Below are 14000 nucleotides of genomic sequence, written 5' to 3'. Positions count from 1 at the left end.
ACCCTGGGGATGGTACAGCATGTGGCAGTCTGACACTGTGGCTAAGCACCCACATATTGGCATCAGTCTGGACCGGGTTCAAATCCAAGCTTCACCACCTCTTAAAAGCCTCAGTTTCTTCATCTGTAAAATGGGGATGATAGTGGAATCTAACTCAAAGTGCTTCCATGAGAATGAAATTATGATGGCTACTGTAATTTTGGGACTACTCTAGCTGAAGGGTGGAAGGCTGGTGGGAGTAATGTGGACTTGGGAGCTAGGTGGTAGCAAGTTTCTATCCTCAGCACCCCATGCCCAGAGGTCAGAGGAGAAGGTGCCCCCAGACACACTGAGCAGGTAAATGTGGGGACAGAAAATGTGTCTGCTTCACCATCATGACCCAGTACATAATAGATTCTCAATAAATGTTTGTCAACTGATTGATTTAAATGACTCTGCGGCTCTTATGAACAGAAACATTTTGTATTATATGTGGTCCTTTATAAGCCCCAACATGCACACGTAGATTTTAAAAAGAAAGACACCGATTTATATTTAAATCCTGGAGTCAGTAAGATAGAAAAAGTTTTGAAAGAATTTTGAAATGGTAAAGAAACTGATGCCAAGACCAAGAGCTACATATCTCTGATCCCTCCATGTGAAATCAGGCCAGAAGTATCTAAAATGAACTGCAAACCTGGTGGCTGGGAAGATATCTAACATTTTCTAAGTACAAGCCATTTGGCAACCATGTCCGTGTATATATGCTCTGTGAGGCCTCCAGGACAGGGCCCTGCTTACACCATCCTTTTTGGGGGCCAATACAAGATGCCACTATAGCTCTATGTGCTTTTGTTCCTGATCACCGTCACACTCTGACTGGCAGCTGGGGAAGCTCAAAACTGGGATGGACTGCGAGCCACTTATGTGTTTAATGATTGCATCAAGTCGTTTGTCCCATGCACCCCTCCCTCCAGCTTTTCCATCACTTTCTATGTTGGTGCTCACCCAGGAGACTGGCAGGTCCAGAACCACACCTGAAGAAATGAATGCAAGGCCAGAGCTCACCCAGCTCTCCCTACTTTGAAGAACCTTATCTTTTTTTTAGGTCACAGGTTCCTTTGAGGGAATAGAATGAATGTGATAGACTCTTACTCCTGAAAAGTTCTCATTGACATTTATGAATATCTCACACAATACAAGGGCCTTCATGTATATCTCAAGCAAATTCCTTGAGTCCCTAGAGGTCCTCAGACCCATTTTAAGGATCCACAATACACATTTAACCAACATGAAAAGAATGAAGGAGGGAGCAGGACTTCGGGGAGAATCAGTCTAAGATCTGGGAATGAAGGTGTAAGAATTGAAGTGGCCCAGGGGTTAGGAAACCTTGTGTCCACCTCTCGATCTGCCCAGCACACCCTGGGGGGACCATATGACTTTTAGTGTTTCTTTATCTGTGAAATAAAGCAGTTGGAGTAGATGATTCCAACATCCCTTCCAGCTCCAAATCCAATGACACTCCATAGTCATCGCTGAAACTTTCCTGTCAAGCCATCATTAAGTTGACAAAGTTCTCTAGGAACCACAAAAAATAGCTGAAAAATTCTCTTACCCTTTTAGGAAAAAAATTTAACATTTCCAAAAATAAGGTGTCCCCTTAAATAGATCTCTGTCTGTCTCAGTAGGTAGCTGGAGTTGTCACTTGAGAATAAATGTAAAAGAATCAATCAATAAGCCTCATAAATATGCAAGCTCTACCTCCCCAACCTCCAGGCAGTTCTATGCAGGTCCACACAACTGGAACAACTGCTTCCATCTGTCCATGTGGGGGAGGTGACTGCACAGCCACCAACCATGCTGCCTGGAGTCCAGTGGTGTCAGCAACTTCAACAATAAATGCTGGCCCAAAAGGGTTCCAACTTGCCTTAAAGAAACTCTATATGAAGTTGTGCTCAGGTGATAAATCAGAGTGGCGGTTGGGCTGCATGTGCTGACAAGGTTGACATACTGTGTAGAAGCCACCAGCATTAACCTTGACCTGCACAGTGTCTCCTTGCTCCAGGGAAGCACATTAGGAAGCAGGCCCCTAAGGTTGCCTTTCATGGCAGCTGAACTCCTGGAGGTACCTCTCCTAGGAAAGTCTGAATCGAAGGTTTTGGCCAGCAGGATGTGCCACACATGGCAATTGTAAACACTTTTCAAGAATCTCTTTCCTGCCGAAACCGGTTTGGCTCAGTGGATAGAGCATCGGCCTGCGGACTCAAGGGTCCCGGGTTCAATTCCGGTAAAGGGCATGTACCTTGGTTGCGGGCACATCCCCAGTGGGGGGTGTGCAGGAGGCAGCTGATCGATGTTTCTCTCTCATCGATGTTTCTGACTCTCTATCCCTCTCCCTTCCTCTCTGTAAAATATCAATAAAATATATTTTTTGAAAAAAAGAATCTCTTTCCTTATACACACTTATAAGGAAGCAAAAAGCTGTGAGCAATCCATTGTCCTAATCATAAAAGAGTCACTGCCAAATTGCCTCATGTCATGTTCTCCTTTCCTTGTGGATGTTTTGTTCAGACCAGGAGTCTAATGACTTCATCTCCACGAGCCTTCCAGTCCTAAGTCTGTGACCTTCCTTCCACATGGTCCCATCACACCACAGGGCCTGTGAGGAAAACAGTTTCCTCTCGCAATCACTCAGTTTTATTTCCCAGAGAGAGGGCCCTGGAATCTGGTTGCTCACAAAACAAGCATTTGTTTTGGGGCTATTAAGGAGTTTCCATTAAAAGAAATAGACCAAGAGAGGCATCATTTTTTTAGGATGAAAGAGGAATCGTCATGCGATGCGGCCTCAGCAGAGCCCACAGGGAACAACTGGAGGGGAGCTGGTCCTCCTAGGGCTGCCTTTGCATGGAAAACTATTGCCATACTTAAGGCCAAGGTCAGAGCCCTGAGTCCAGGTCCTGTCTAGTCACACAAATCAAACAGTGCCCTCTCCCCCACCAGCCTCACTCTGGGACACTATGGGACTCAACTGAGTGGGTGACGAGTTTTTCAGACAATATCTATTTGGTGTCCATGGGGGTCAGCGCTGGGCTGGGCACAGAAGACTCAGAAACAAACTAGACACACAGGTCCTGCTGTGTTCCAGTGGAGAGAGATGGATGATGAAGACTTAAGCATATAAAGAATGAGACCACATCACCTGACAACTAGCTCAGCAAAGCAAGAGATCCTCAGAGTGTCACAGGAGTGGAGACAGACTCCTCAAAGCTGGGGCTCAGGGTCCACCTCCATCAGGTGCTGTTTGTACCAGGACCTGAGCAGCCACCTGAGAAGACCACCACATGGAGATCTGGAAGGGGAACCCCATGTGAGGGTCCATCCATCTCTCACCTCCAGTCCCCAAAGGTCTGGCAGAACTGTGAGGTTGGAAGAGTGAGACGCCAAACAATGTCACCCTCACCATGCCAAATGATGGAGCAGGGAGTCCTGGTTTGTGCCTATGGTTGCAGGACAACGTTAATAATGACACCCTCTCCCCCACCCCCATCCCATATACACACACAGTCTTCCTAAGTACAAGTACAGTGTGCCTTGTTTTGGGCCTATCTCTACTCTTCTGCCTCACCTAAACCTGCCCTCCAGATGTGACCTCAGAGAGGATCTGGTCCCACTGCTATTATGACTAGTGATGCAATGGACATGGTGTGCTAATAATATCTCTTCAAGATCCTGATTCCAACTTTTTTGGATAAGTACCCAGAAGTAAGATTGCTGGATCATATGGTGGTTCATATGGCATCTGAAATGGTCAAATTCATCGAAGCAAAAAGCAGAACGGTGGTGACCAGGGGCAGGGAGAGGGAGAACTTGGGAGATACTAATCGATGGGTATAAGGTCTCAATTAAGGAAAAAGATGAAGTTACAGAGATCCACTCAACAACATTATCCCCACATTCAACAATCATGTATGTGTTCTTACCAAAACAAAATAAAATTTAAAGAAAAAAAAAAGAAAGGATTTGACAACTAATCCACACAAAGATGTTAAAACTAGTAATGGCAAAGCAATCTACCATTCAGATGCATATACTAAGAAAGGATTCTCAAGTAATGTAACGTGAGGATGTGGGCATGGGCATATAGCTTCCTGGCACTCCACACACCCAATGAAAATACTCCTCCTGCCAGCATACTAGTAAACATCCCCAGCAGAGGCTCACCCAGTGGATCATTACCCACGCAGACATGAAGCTCCTTACACTGCCTCATAAAGGAAATTTAACCAAAGCCTCCAATAGTTTGAACATTTTTTAAATGTGTAAGCCAGCTGGTCGATTGGTTTTTGACCAGTAGTACAAACATGAAATCTGCCAAAATTCATGGTGAATTTCAAGATCCCACACTCTTCCTATGTTCTGTGAGTGAAACATCCTTCCATACCATGTAGAAAATCTGGCTAGTGTCTTTATCTTTCCTTTGAGCCCAATTATATGGAAATAAAACAAGTGTGGAGGCAGAGGGCTCAAGTGTAGAGGTAATTAATTATTCAGACTTCAACCTCTCTAAGGATAAAAGGCAGTAAATAAATCCTCGACTAAAACAGACTCAGTGTCAGGGAGCCTCAATTTTATTCTAGTCTAGATTAGCAATGATTAAATCATAGTGTGATCTATTTTAAAATACAGTGATTTTCAGTACTGCATATGTTTAAAATATTCCATTTTCTCCTCCAGACTAAAACAAAGTATATAATACTTTCATTTTGGTCAACAATAGTTCTTAGATTTTTCTTCTCCTCCACAGCTGAGTAAGAGCTTCTTGACTCACGTGACCTTTATTCTTTAACTCTACTGCAAGAGAATGCACATGATTTCGCACACTAGAACCTTCCCATGCATTGAACGAGAATTTAAAGAGCCATCTGCATAAAGCTCAGAGATGAATTATTAATGTAGCAAACTAGAAAAGTGGGTACAACCTCCTCATCCCCTCTCAATTGCTCCTCATTGCCACTTTTCTGTGGGCTGATGCCATCCCCATGCACAGGCATAAGAGACAATAATGTGGAAAGGGAACCAGAGAGCCTTGTGTCCTGATAGCCCAGCCGTGAATGGAGCAGGATTAGGATGGGTCCTGAAACCAAGAGACAAGGGTAACGAGTAGACATGTTGCCACTGCCTGTCAGCTCCTGATTCCAAGCCTTGCCGTCCTTCACAAGCCCTCCCACCAGGATTCAGTCCCATGATGCTACTGATGTAGACAGCATTTTATATTCAGTTCCAAATATGGCTTCTCAGTAAATATGATTGAAATCATATTCATATCTATCTGATACATATGAACTAAAAAGACTAGCATTCCCCAAAGGTCTTCGTGCTGTAAATTAGAACAATGTGTAAATAAGTGCAGCTCATGTTGGCATGTCCAAATACGACATGTGGCATGCACTTACACATGATGCCACACACTCGACATGGCCTGGAATGTCCATTGCTCTCTCCTTTCTAGCACCACAGGACCCCCACACCCCACCCTCCAAGGCTTTACATCTAGTGACCCATCCCCACTCCACATATTTGCTTTAGGCCTAATTTATGGTAATTAGGGCAATGACATTCTATTTATATCACAACCCCATGGAAATCTCTAGTGATGTTTATATATTTAATACATAGTAAAATTAGATAGTTCATACTTTAGAATATGAATTTAATCATTCTTAACAAAACTTGTGTCCTTTTATTAAAGTCCAATGTGAAGAACCCTCGTCTTAGTATTGCTAACAAGTCGGTAGATGCCTAGACCAAGTAGGTTCCTACCTGTCTGTCATAGCAAAGACTTTCAGCCCCCAAAAGAGCAGCAAGTACTTAACAATGTTAATAACCCCTGGGTTTACTACTCATTAAAGCTGCAAAGTACGGCACCACAGAGAGAGAGAGCCCTGCATGGGAGGACTTAATGGGAAGTGTATGGACCATGAGATTTTCCTCATATCATCCTAAACATCCTTTATCCTGTGTCCAAAAGACATACTAAGGAAAGCATATCTTATCAGAAGAAAAGCATTTGACAAAATTTAACATTCACTCATGATAAAAACTTAATAAAGTAGGCATAGAAGAAATGTATCTCAACATATTAAAGGCCATATATGACAAGTCCACAGCTAACATTATACCCAAAGATGAAAGGATGAAAGCTTTTCCTCTAAGATCAGAAATAAGACAGGGGTGTCCACTCCCACCACTCCTATTCAACATGGTACTGGAAATCCTAGCCAGAGCAATCAGGCAAGAAAAAAAAAGGTATCAGAACTGGAAAGAAAGAAGTATAATTGTCTCTATTTGCAGATGACATGATTTTATATATAGAAACTCCTAAAGACTCCACCAAAAAATGATGGCTGTGGCTACCAGAAAATGAGAGTATGGGGAGGGGGAATTGGAGTCAGGTGGTCAAAAGGTACAACTCCCAGTTATAAGATAAATAAGTACTAAGGATGTAATGTGCAACATGACTATAGCTAACACTGTTCAACATATACTGCTGTGTGATACATAGGAAAGTTAAGAGAGTGAATCCTAAGAGTTCTTCATCAACAGGAATTTTTCTTTCCTTTTTTTCTTCCTTCACTTTTTGTTATGTCCATATAAGAAAATGGATTTCAGCTCAACCTATTGTGGTAATACTTTCACAATATATGTACATCAAACCATTATGCTATATGCCTTAAATTATATAGTAATGTATGTCAATTATATCTCAGTAAAACTGGGAAAGACAGAATAATTCCCTATAGTAATATACATAAACCATCTCAAATAAAAGCATTTTATTTTTTAAATGCCCAACAAAAAAAAAGATTCTGCATACTTTTCTTATTAGGGTGGGCCCTAATTCAGTGTGACTAGCATTTAACAACCCATCCTGGTTCTACTGGTAGTAGTAATTGTAGTGGTAGTGATGGTGGTGGTAATAACAGTAGTAGCAGTAATAAAAGTAGTATTAGTAATAGTAGTAACAGTGGTAGTAACCCTAGTAACAATAGTAATACTAGTAGCAGTAGCAGTAGCAGTAGTAGTAATAGTGGTAACAGTACTAGTAATAATAGTAACAGTAGTAATAATGGTAGCAGTAATAGTAGTAGTAATAGTAGTAACAGTTGTAGTAATAGCAATAGTAGTAGTAAGAGTAGTAGTAATAGTGGTAGAAGTTCTACTTCTAATCTGCAACTGTTTCTTAACTTTTTTGTCATAGACCTTCTTGAGAACCTTTTGAAAGCCATGGACATCCTCCTAAATGTGGTGGACTAAGGTACACACATATTTTGATTAAATAAATACAAATAAATATTGATAGCCTGATTATAAAATAAATGTTATAGGTTGGATTGTGTCCTCTCATAATTCCTCTGTTGAAACCCTAATACCCAGGACTTCAGAATGTGACTTTATTTGGAGAGAGGGTTTTCACAGAGATAATCAAGTTAAAATTAGGCCATTAGGGTGGGCCCTAATTCAATATGACTAGTGTCCTTATAAAAAAAAAATTGGACACAGACACAGACAGCGGAAAAACTAAGTGCAGTTATACAGGGAGAAGACGGTCATCTACAAGCCAAGGAGAGAGGCTTGGAACACATCCTTCCCTCAGAACCCTCCAGAGGAACCAACCTCATCAGGACCTTGATTTTCGACTTCTGGCCTCCAGAACTGAGACAGTAAGTTCCTGTTGTCTGAGCAACCCAGTCTATGGTACTTTGTTAGAGCAGCCTTAGCAAACAAGCACAATAACTTTATGAGATCCCTTCATGTTGATATGTGGATCTGTAGTTCATTTTCACTGCTGTCTGAACATACCAAAATTTATCTGTGCATTATTTGCTGGTGGATTGTTTCCAAAGATTTGCAGTGTTGAAGGATGCTGTTGTAAACATGGAAATGCATGCCTCTCAGTGTATAGGTACAAGAGTTTCTCTAGAATTCCCAGGACTAGAATTGCTGGATCAAAAACTAAGAGTGCCTATTATGCAGACTGTTTGGGAAATGGATGTACCAGTCTATATAGCAACTGTCAGTGTATAAAGGGTTCCCTCTGCTCTCAAACTTGCCAAAACTTAATATCATCAAATTTTTTTCATTTTTACCAATCTTCCAGGTATCAAATTGTATCATATTAGATGGATGAGCGGGTGGATGGATGGATGGATTCATTTACTTACTTACACTTAATATTATCATCACCATTATTTATCTTTTAATTATTGATTTTTCAACTTGTAAAAATTATGCAATATGATTTGATCTAATATCTTGATCTCAAAAGTTGTCAGTTTATGAAATGAGCAGAGTTCCAAATAAGGAAACCTGTTAGCAGCCTTTCCAATATTGTTCACTCCAATGACTCCCCAAAATGTTTATGTTCATGCAAAATTGTTTGGAGTAGTAATCACAATTACATGGCACAGGGCTGAGTTGGAGATTTTGTGAACAAGTACTCTCTGGTGTATTTCTAGGTCAGTGTAGTGAGTGTCCATTCATGTCTATGGCTATAAGTTTTAGTTATTTTCCTAGAGATTCTTCATTAATGGTAAAATATCATATTGCCATTAGAAATCTCATCGTGTTTTGGAGAATGTCATTCTTTGGAGATAGTCATCTCATAGCAACCTCTTGAGGGAAGGGAACTGAAGCACACATATAGGCCTTAATTTCCCAGATGTCATTCTGCAAGTCAGTGGTGATATTTAACACAGAACCAAGCATCCATGTCCCTTTGCTGCCCCATCCAATAGATGATGCCAATTCCCTTGGTCAGCACTAGATTCCAATTCTTGATCAGAAGAAACAGCTTTACACTCTTCATCTAGTCTTCTTGATATAAACTTCAACTTATAGAATCAATATTTTAGAAATCACACTAGACCTCTCTCTCATCTTAAATATTTCAAAAACAAAAGAAATAAAATAGTGCCCTGGCCAGTGTTGATCAGTGGTTAAAGCATCAGTTGGCACACCAAAGGGTTGCAAGTTTGATTCCTGGTCAAGGGCACGTACCTGGGTTGCAGATTGGATCCCTGGCTCTGGTCAGGGCACATGCGGGAAACAACCAATCGATGTATCTCTCTCACATTGATGTTTCTCTCTCTCTCTCTCTCCCTCCCTCCCTCCTTACCTCTGTTGCACTCTCTCTAAAAAAAAGAAAAGAAAAAACAAAGGAAAAAAATATCCTCAGATGAGGATTAACAAAAAAGAATAGAGAAGAAAACCACACAGCTATGTAGCAGTAGAACCCAGACAAGAAACCTCCCATGGGACCACCTGTCCAATTCACACTGTTTACTGAGCAACCCAACACTACACAGTTAACATCTGTGAGAGAAAACCTTGGTTCTCTGGACAGGTCTACACAGATCTCAATAAATAGCACTTAATGATGCAGATTGAAGAATTTCACTCTAGGCAAGAAATATTACATTACCAAAGAAATGTTTTCTGTTTGAGCAAAGAAACCTAAGAGCAGAGAATCCACGACTGACCACCAGCTAAGCCCAGTCAAGCAACAGAATCATGAGAAATAATGAATAGTTGTTGTTTTCAAGAGATAGATAACTAAGGCTTCATCCTCACACATTTCCTGTAAGCATGTTTGTGTCCATATTCATAACTACTTTGTACTCTGCTTCGGCCATTGAAAAGCACTTTTCATTTTCATCAACTAGTCACTCTCCTGTCATGTAAATTTTTGGTAATTCTCACCCAAGGATAATTTTCCATTGATTTTCTTTTACAGAGAGTGGAAGGGAGGGAGGGGAGAGAGATGAGAGAGAGATTGGTTATTTCCCATGTGTGCCCTGACTGGGGCAGGAGATCAAACCTGCAACCCAGGTATGTGCTCTTAACCTAGAATCGAACCCGTGACCCTTTGGTTCCAATGCTCTAACCAGTGAGTAACCCCGGCCAGAGGCGTCATGTGATTTTTTCATGGCCACACGCTCTCCCTGTGTGGTTATATCGTAATTCATGTGCTGATCCTCGTATTGCTGGGAAGTTAGGTGACTTCCACATCATCATTACTATATCCATAGTGAACATTCTTGTACACAAATCTGTCTGAGAATATTTCTCTACGTTATTTGCATGAATTCTGAATATGTAATTAGAATACCCAAGGGTTAAATATTTTGTTATGTATTCTGGTCAAATTGCCTTGATCAAAAATTGTCCCAATTCCATGCCAGATGTGAAAGAGGATGCTTATCCCTGTGCCATGATCTAACAACACCAGGTATTTTTTGTTTATTATTCTCTTCCATTTTGGTAGATGAAAATAGTTTCTCATTGTTGTTTTAATTTGCCTTCCATTATTACAGGGTTAGACCTTTCTCCAGAGTTTGAGAGGCCCATGGTCACCAGGCTCTGCTGCCTCTGCCATGTGATAATGTCATACACAATGTCATCTGACTGTCAAGGTTAAGCAGACAATGCTACTGGGAAAACTGCATGGAAAGAATATTTTTAATGCATGGGTGACAGGAATAATATTATAGTGAGGCCTCAAGAGTCGCAATCAATTTTCCCGACAGAAGAACCACACGATCCATTGATTTAAAATCACAGGGATGGATGATGACATGTCCAGAGCATTTGTACCTGCCACTTATACTTGTGACCTATGTTTATAGAAAACTATAAGTCATTTCCTGGGCAAACCATTAATTGGGAAAATACATTTCAACCTGATATAACTCCTAAAACAACTATTTTATACTATAAACTTTTAGAACAAGAACTAATTCTCAAATTCCTCTTCTACACAAGTTAATTTTTAATTAAATAAAATATGTCTAGCCATTAACAGATGTTATAAGTGAAAAGTTACTCTTGGCACTAAAGATAAGCAATACTATCAAATCAAGAGCAGATTTGAGCATACCTCATTCATGTGAAATGAGATACAGATTTTTTTTTAAATTACAACTCCGTCAAAACTATTTCTTCCATTTTACCTCATCTGAAATATAATAAGCAGAGCATAAGAAAATGTTTTAAAAGATTTAAGTACTTAAATTCAGCTCACAGTTATTATTTAGGAGAATATCACCAATATAACTTTAGAATTAAGTTGCATTTGCACATTAAGAAGAAAAGCAACTAAGTTTTCTTTCACTTTCCTCCTACCTTTCTATTTCTTTTCTTGTATCCCATTAACTATTTCCCGTTGGCTACTATTTGTTATGTATGTGCTATGTGCTGGTTATCACACTAAGCTCCTTGCAGACATCAGTCTTTACAGATGTTTAATAATCACAATAGCCTGTGGGTACCATTCGCCTCAGTTGACAAATGAAGAGACTGAAAGTTAAAGAGGTTAAGAAACTTGCCCAAGTCACAAAAATGCTGTCTCCCTGAGCAGCACTATAAACTAGTGTCATCAGCTAATGCTAAATGTATCTTTGGTCCCAAATTCTCTCTGCTCTGAACCCATACATCAAACTACCTAACAGACATTGCCTCCGGAGGTTCCCACAGCACCACCACCGCCTAAATGACACATCAGAAAGGCAGCCATAGTCTTTTCTCATCAACCTGCCACTCACTCTCCGATCGCTGGCTGCAGATCCTCGTGGCAGCTTCCTTTCCTGGCTTTTCACCCATGAACTATTTTTTCAGACACTTCATTAGTTAACCCTCAGGGACAGAGCGTCTCCCTCGGGCACAGAAAGGCCAAGACTCCTGGTGGTGCAAGAGCATCACCTTGACTCTTGGCACGGGTTTTGTCCCTGTGTCAAGGCATCCTACTGCTTTGCTGAGGCGTCATGTGATTTTCATGGCCACACACTCTCCCTGTGCGGTTATATCGTAATTCATGTGCTGATCCTCGTATTGCTGGGAAATGTCCCCAAAGAGCTCCACAAGCCCCGAATGTGTAGAGGCTATCTCAATGCTTGGAGAGGACCTTGCAGATGAGTCTTCCTAGGAGTGGACCCTAAGGACAGAGCAGAGCACTCTCCTCGGCCATGTCCTAGCGGAGCGTGCTCTGTGCCGACAGCTTGGGAGTGAATATTAACCTAACTGAGACTTTAGTTGCTCCGGAGAGAGAGAAATGTTCCAGAAGACAGCTGCTGGCCTTTGGTGCAGGTAACCTGAGTTGTTATCAGTGTGCCCTATGTAAACGTGGGGACAGCAGTACCTACTCTCCGGGGATGTTGTGGAGACAAAGAGAGACGATCAATGGTTTGAAGGCACCTATACACAATCAATGATGGTTCCCACTCTTCGTTAAGCTCTATGCTGTGTTAATAATAAAGAGAACACAGGTTTCTAACGCTGCACAGTCATTCCAAGCAGCAAGCTGTAAAGTCTTTACAGAGAACAAAGGGGCAGTTTCTGACTCCTGTATAATTTAAAACAAATTGTTGAAAAAAAGGAGTAGGCACATTTTCAAAAGCAGCAAATATGTCAGAAATGGGAGAAAACACTGAATCATCTTGAGATCTAGCCTCTGATGCAATTTCTAAGTGTTCTGATGACTCACTTTTTTGGAGAAATCAAGTTATCTTCGATATCGGCGAAGGAAATGACATCCTGTTAATGGCTTATTAATAACAATTACATTCTTCAGAAACTGATGTGGGAGACAGAATTCAACTGGTTCAAAAAGATACAACTTCAACTGTATCATTTGGATGGAAATGTTCTGGTCACACAATGTCCATAATTACTGTAATTCTCTGTCTTGTTTGAGTCTGAAATTACACTGCTGACATCCCTTTAAGTGACAAAAAGCACTTTCAACAGCCTAAGAGTTTTAGATATGGCTTGTAAGTCTTTTTTGATTGGAGGTTTGTTGGATGCAGCTGCAATATGTCTGAGTTAAGCTATGTTCCTCTGTTCTCATTCTGGCTGGAACATTTCAGTCTGTTGCTTTGATTGCAATATTGTCCACCAGGCTGGGCTTATGATTAATTCACGTTATTAAGATGATGAACATTCCTTTCAGATGGCTATTGAAAATCCACAGCAAGAACAGCCTTGAAAGTGATTTGACTGCAGACAGAGTGGAGTTCTGTACTTTTCCTTCTACAATTCAGCAACACTTGAGCAGGATGCATTTCATATCCTGCAGGTGTGTGGTTTCTTGGAGACTCTGCAAGTAGCTTGGGAGAAGAGTCACAATTGCTGAGTCCCCGGGTGGAGTACATCAATGCCCAGACAGTCACCAGCCAGATAAGCGAACTGGAAGCCCAGATGAAAGTCAGAAGTAGGACTTTTCTAGAAAACACAGCTGAGATGTCTGCTTTGCCCACGGCTTCTTCAGAATACGACCCCCATTCTGTGTTGGGGGGTGGCTCTAGGAGACAGCCAGCATTGTGCCAGAGGGGGGCACTAGACCTACAGTGGGCCTACAGGATTGGTTTTACCATTAAGTTTCAATTAAAAGTAAAAAAATAAATAAAATAAAAATTCACCTAGATTAACTTATGCTGGGTATTGACTATATCGGCGCATACAGAGGTGAGGACACACCTCACGCCCAGAGTCCAGTTGCTTGCCCGCGTTATGATGGGGAAAGAGCTAAAAAGCCTGTGGGGAAACCAGTCTACAAAGCTGACATAAAGCAGATGCACATGAGAAATGAGCTTCGTAGCGACAGAGTTCACAGGACATGGCCCAACACCCCCAAGGTGCACTTCCTTCTATCATGAGCTATGAGAGGGTTATGTCATTACCATAGATCCTCATTTACCTCAAAGCCAAGACAACTGTGAAACTCAGGTACCAAAGCCAAAGGCCACCACCATTGCTCCTTCCACCATGGATATAGTGCTGACAGGCTAAGGGGCAGCAGAGGGAGGTCTCCCCTCTCCTGACTCTAAATGACCTCACAAGGCCCTTGGCAGCTTAGGGTGAAACTGAACTAAGGCCTGAATCACATTCTTTTTTAAAAATTGGATGTTCTTTCAAGATCTTAAAATAAAATTCTTTCTTAGAATTGCTTATTCTGGATAACGCAAAAG

The sequence above is a fragment of the Plecotus auritus genome, assembly GCF_963455305.1.
Source record: "Plecotus auritus genome assembly, chromosome: 8".
Taxonomy (NCBI): domain Eukaryota; kingdom Metazoa; phylum Chordata; class Mammalia; order Chiroptera; family Vespertilionidae; genus Plecotus; species Plecotus auritus.
Note: the sequence above shows the minus strand (reverse complement) of the source record.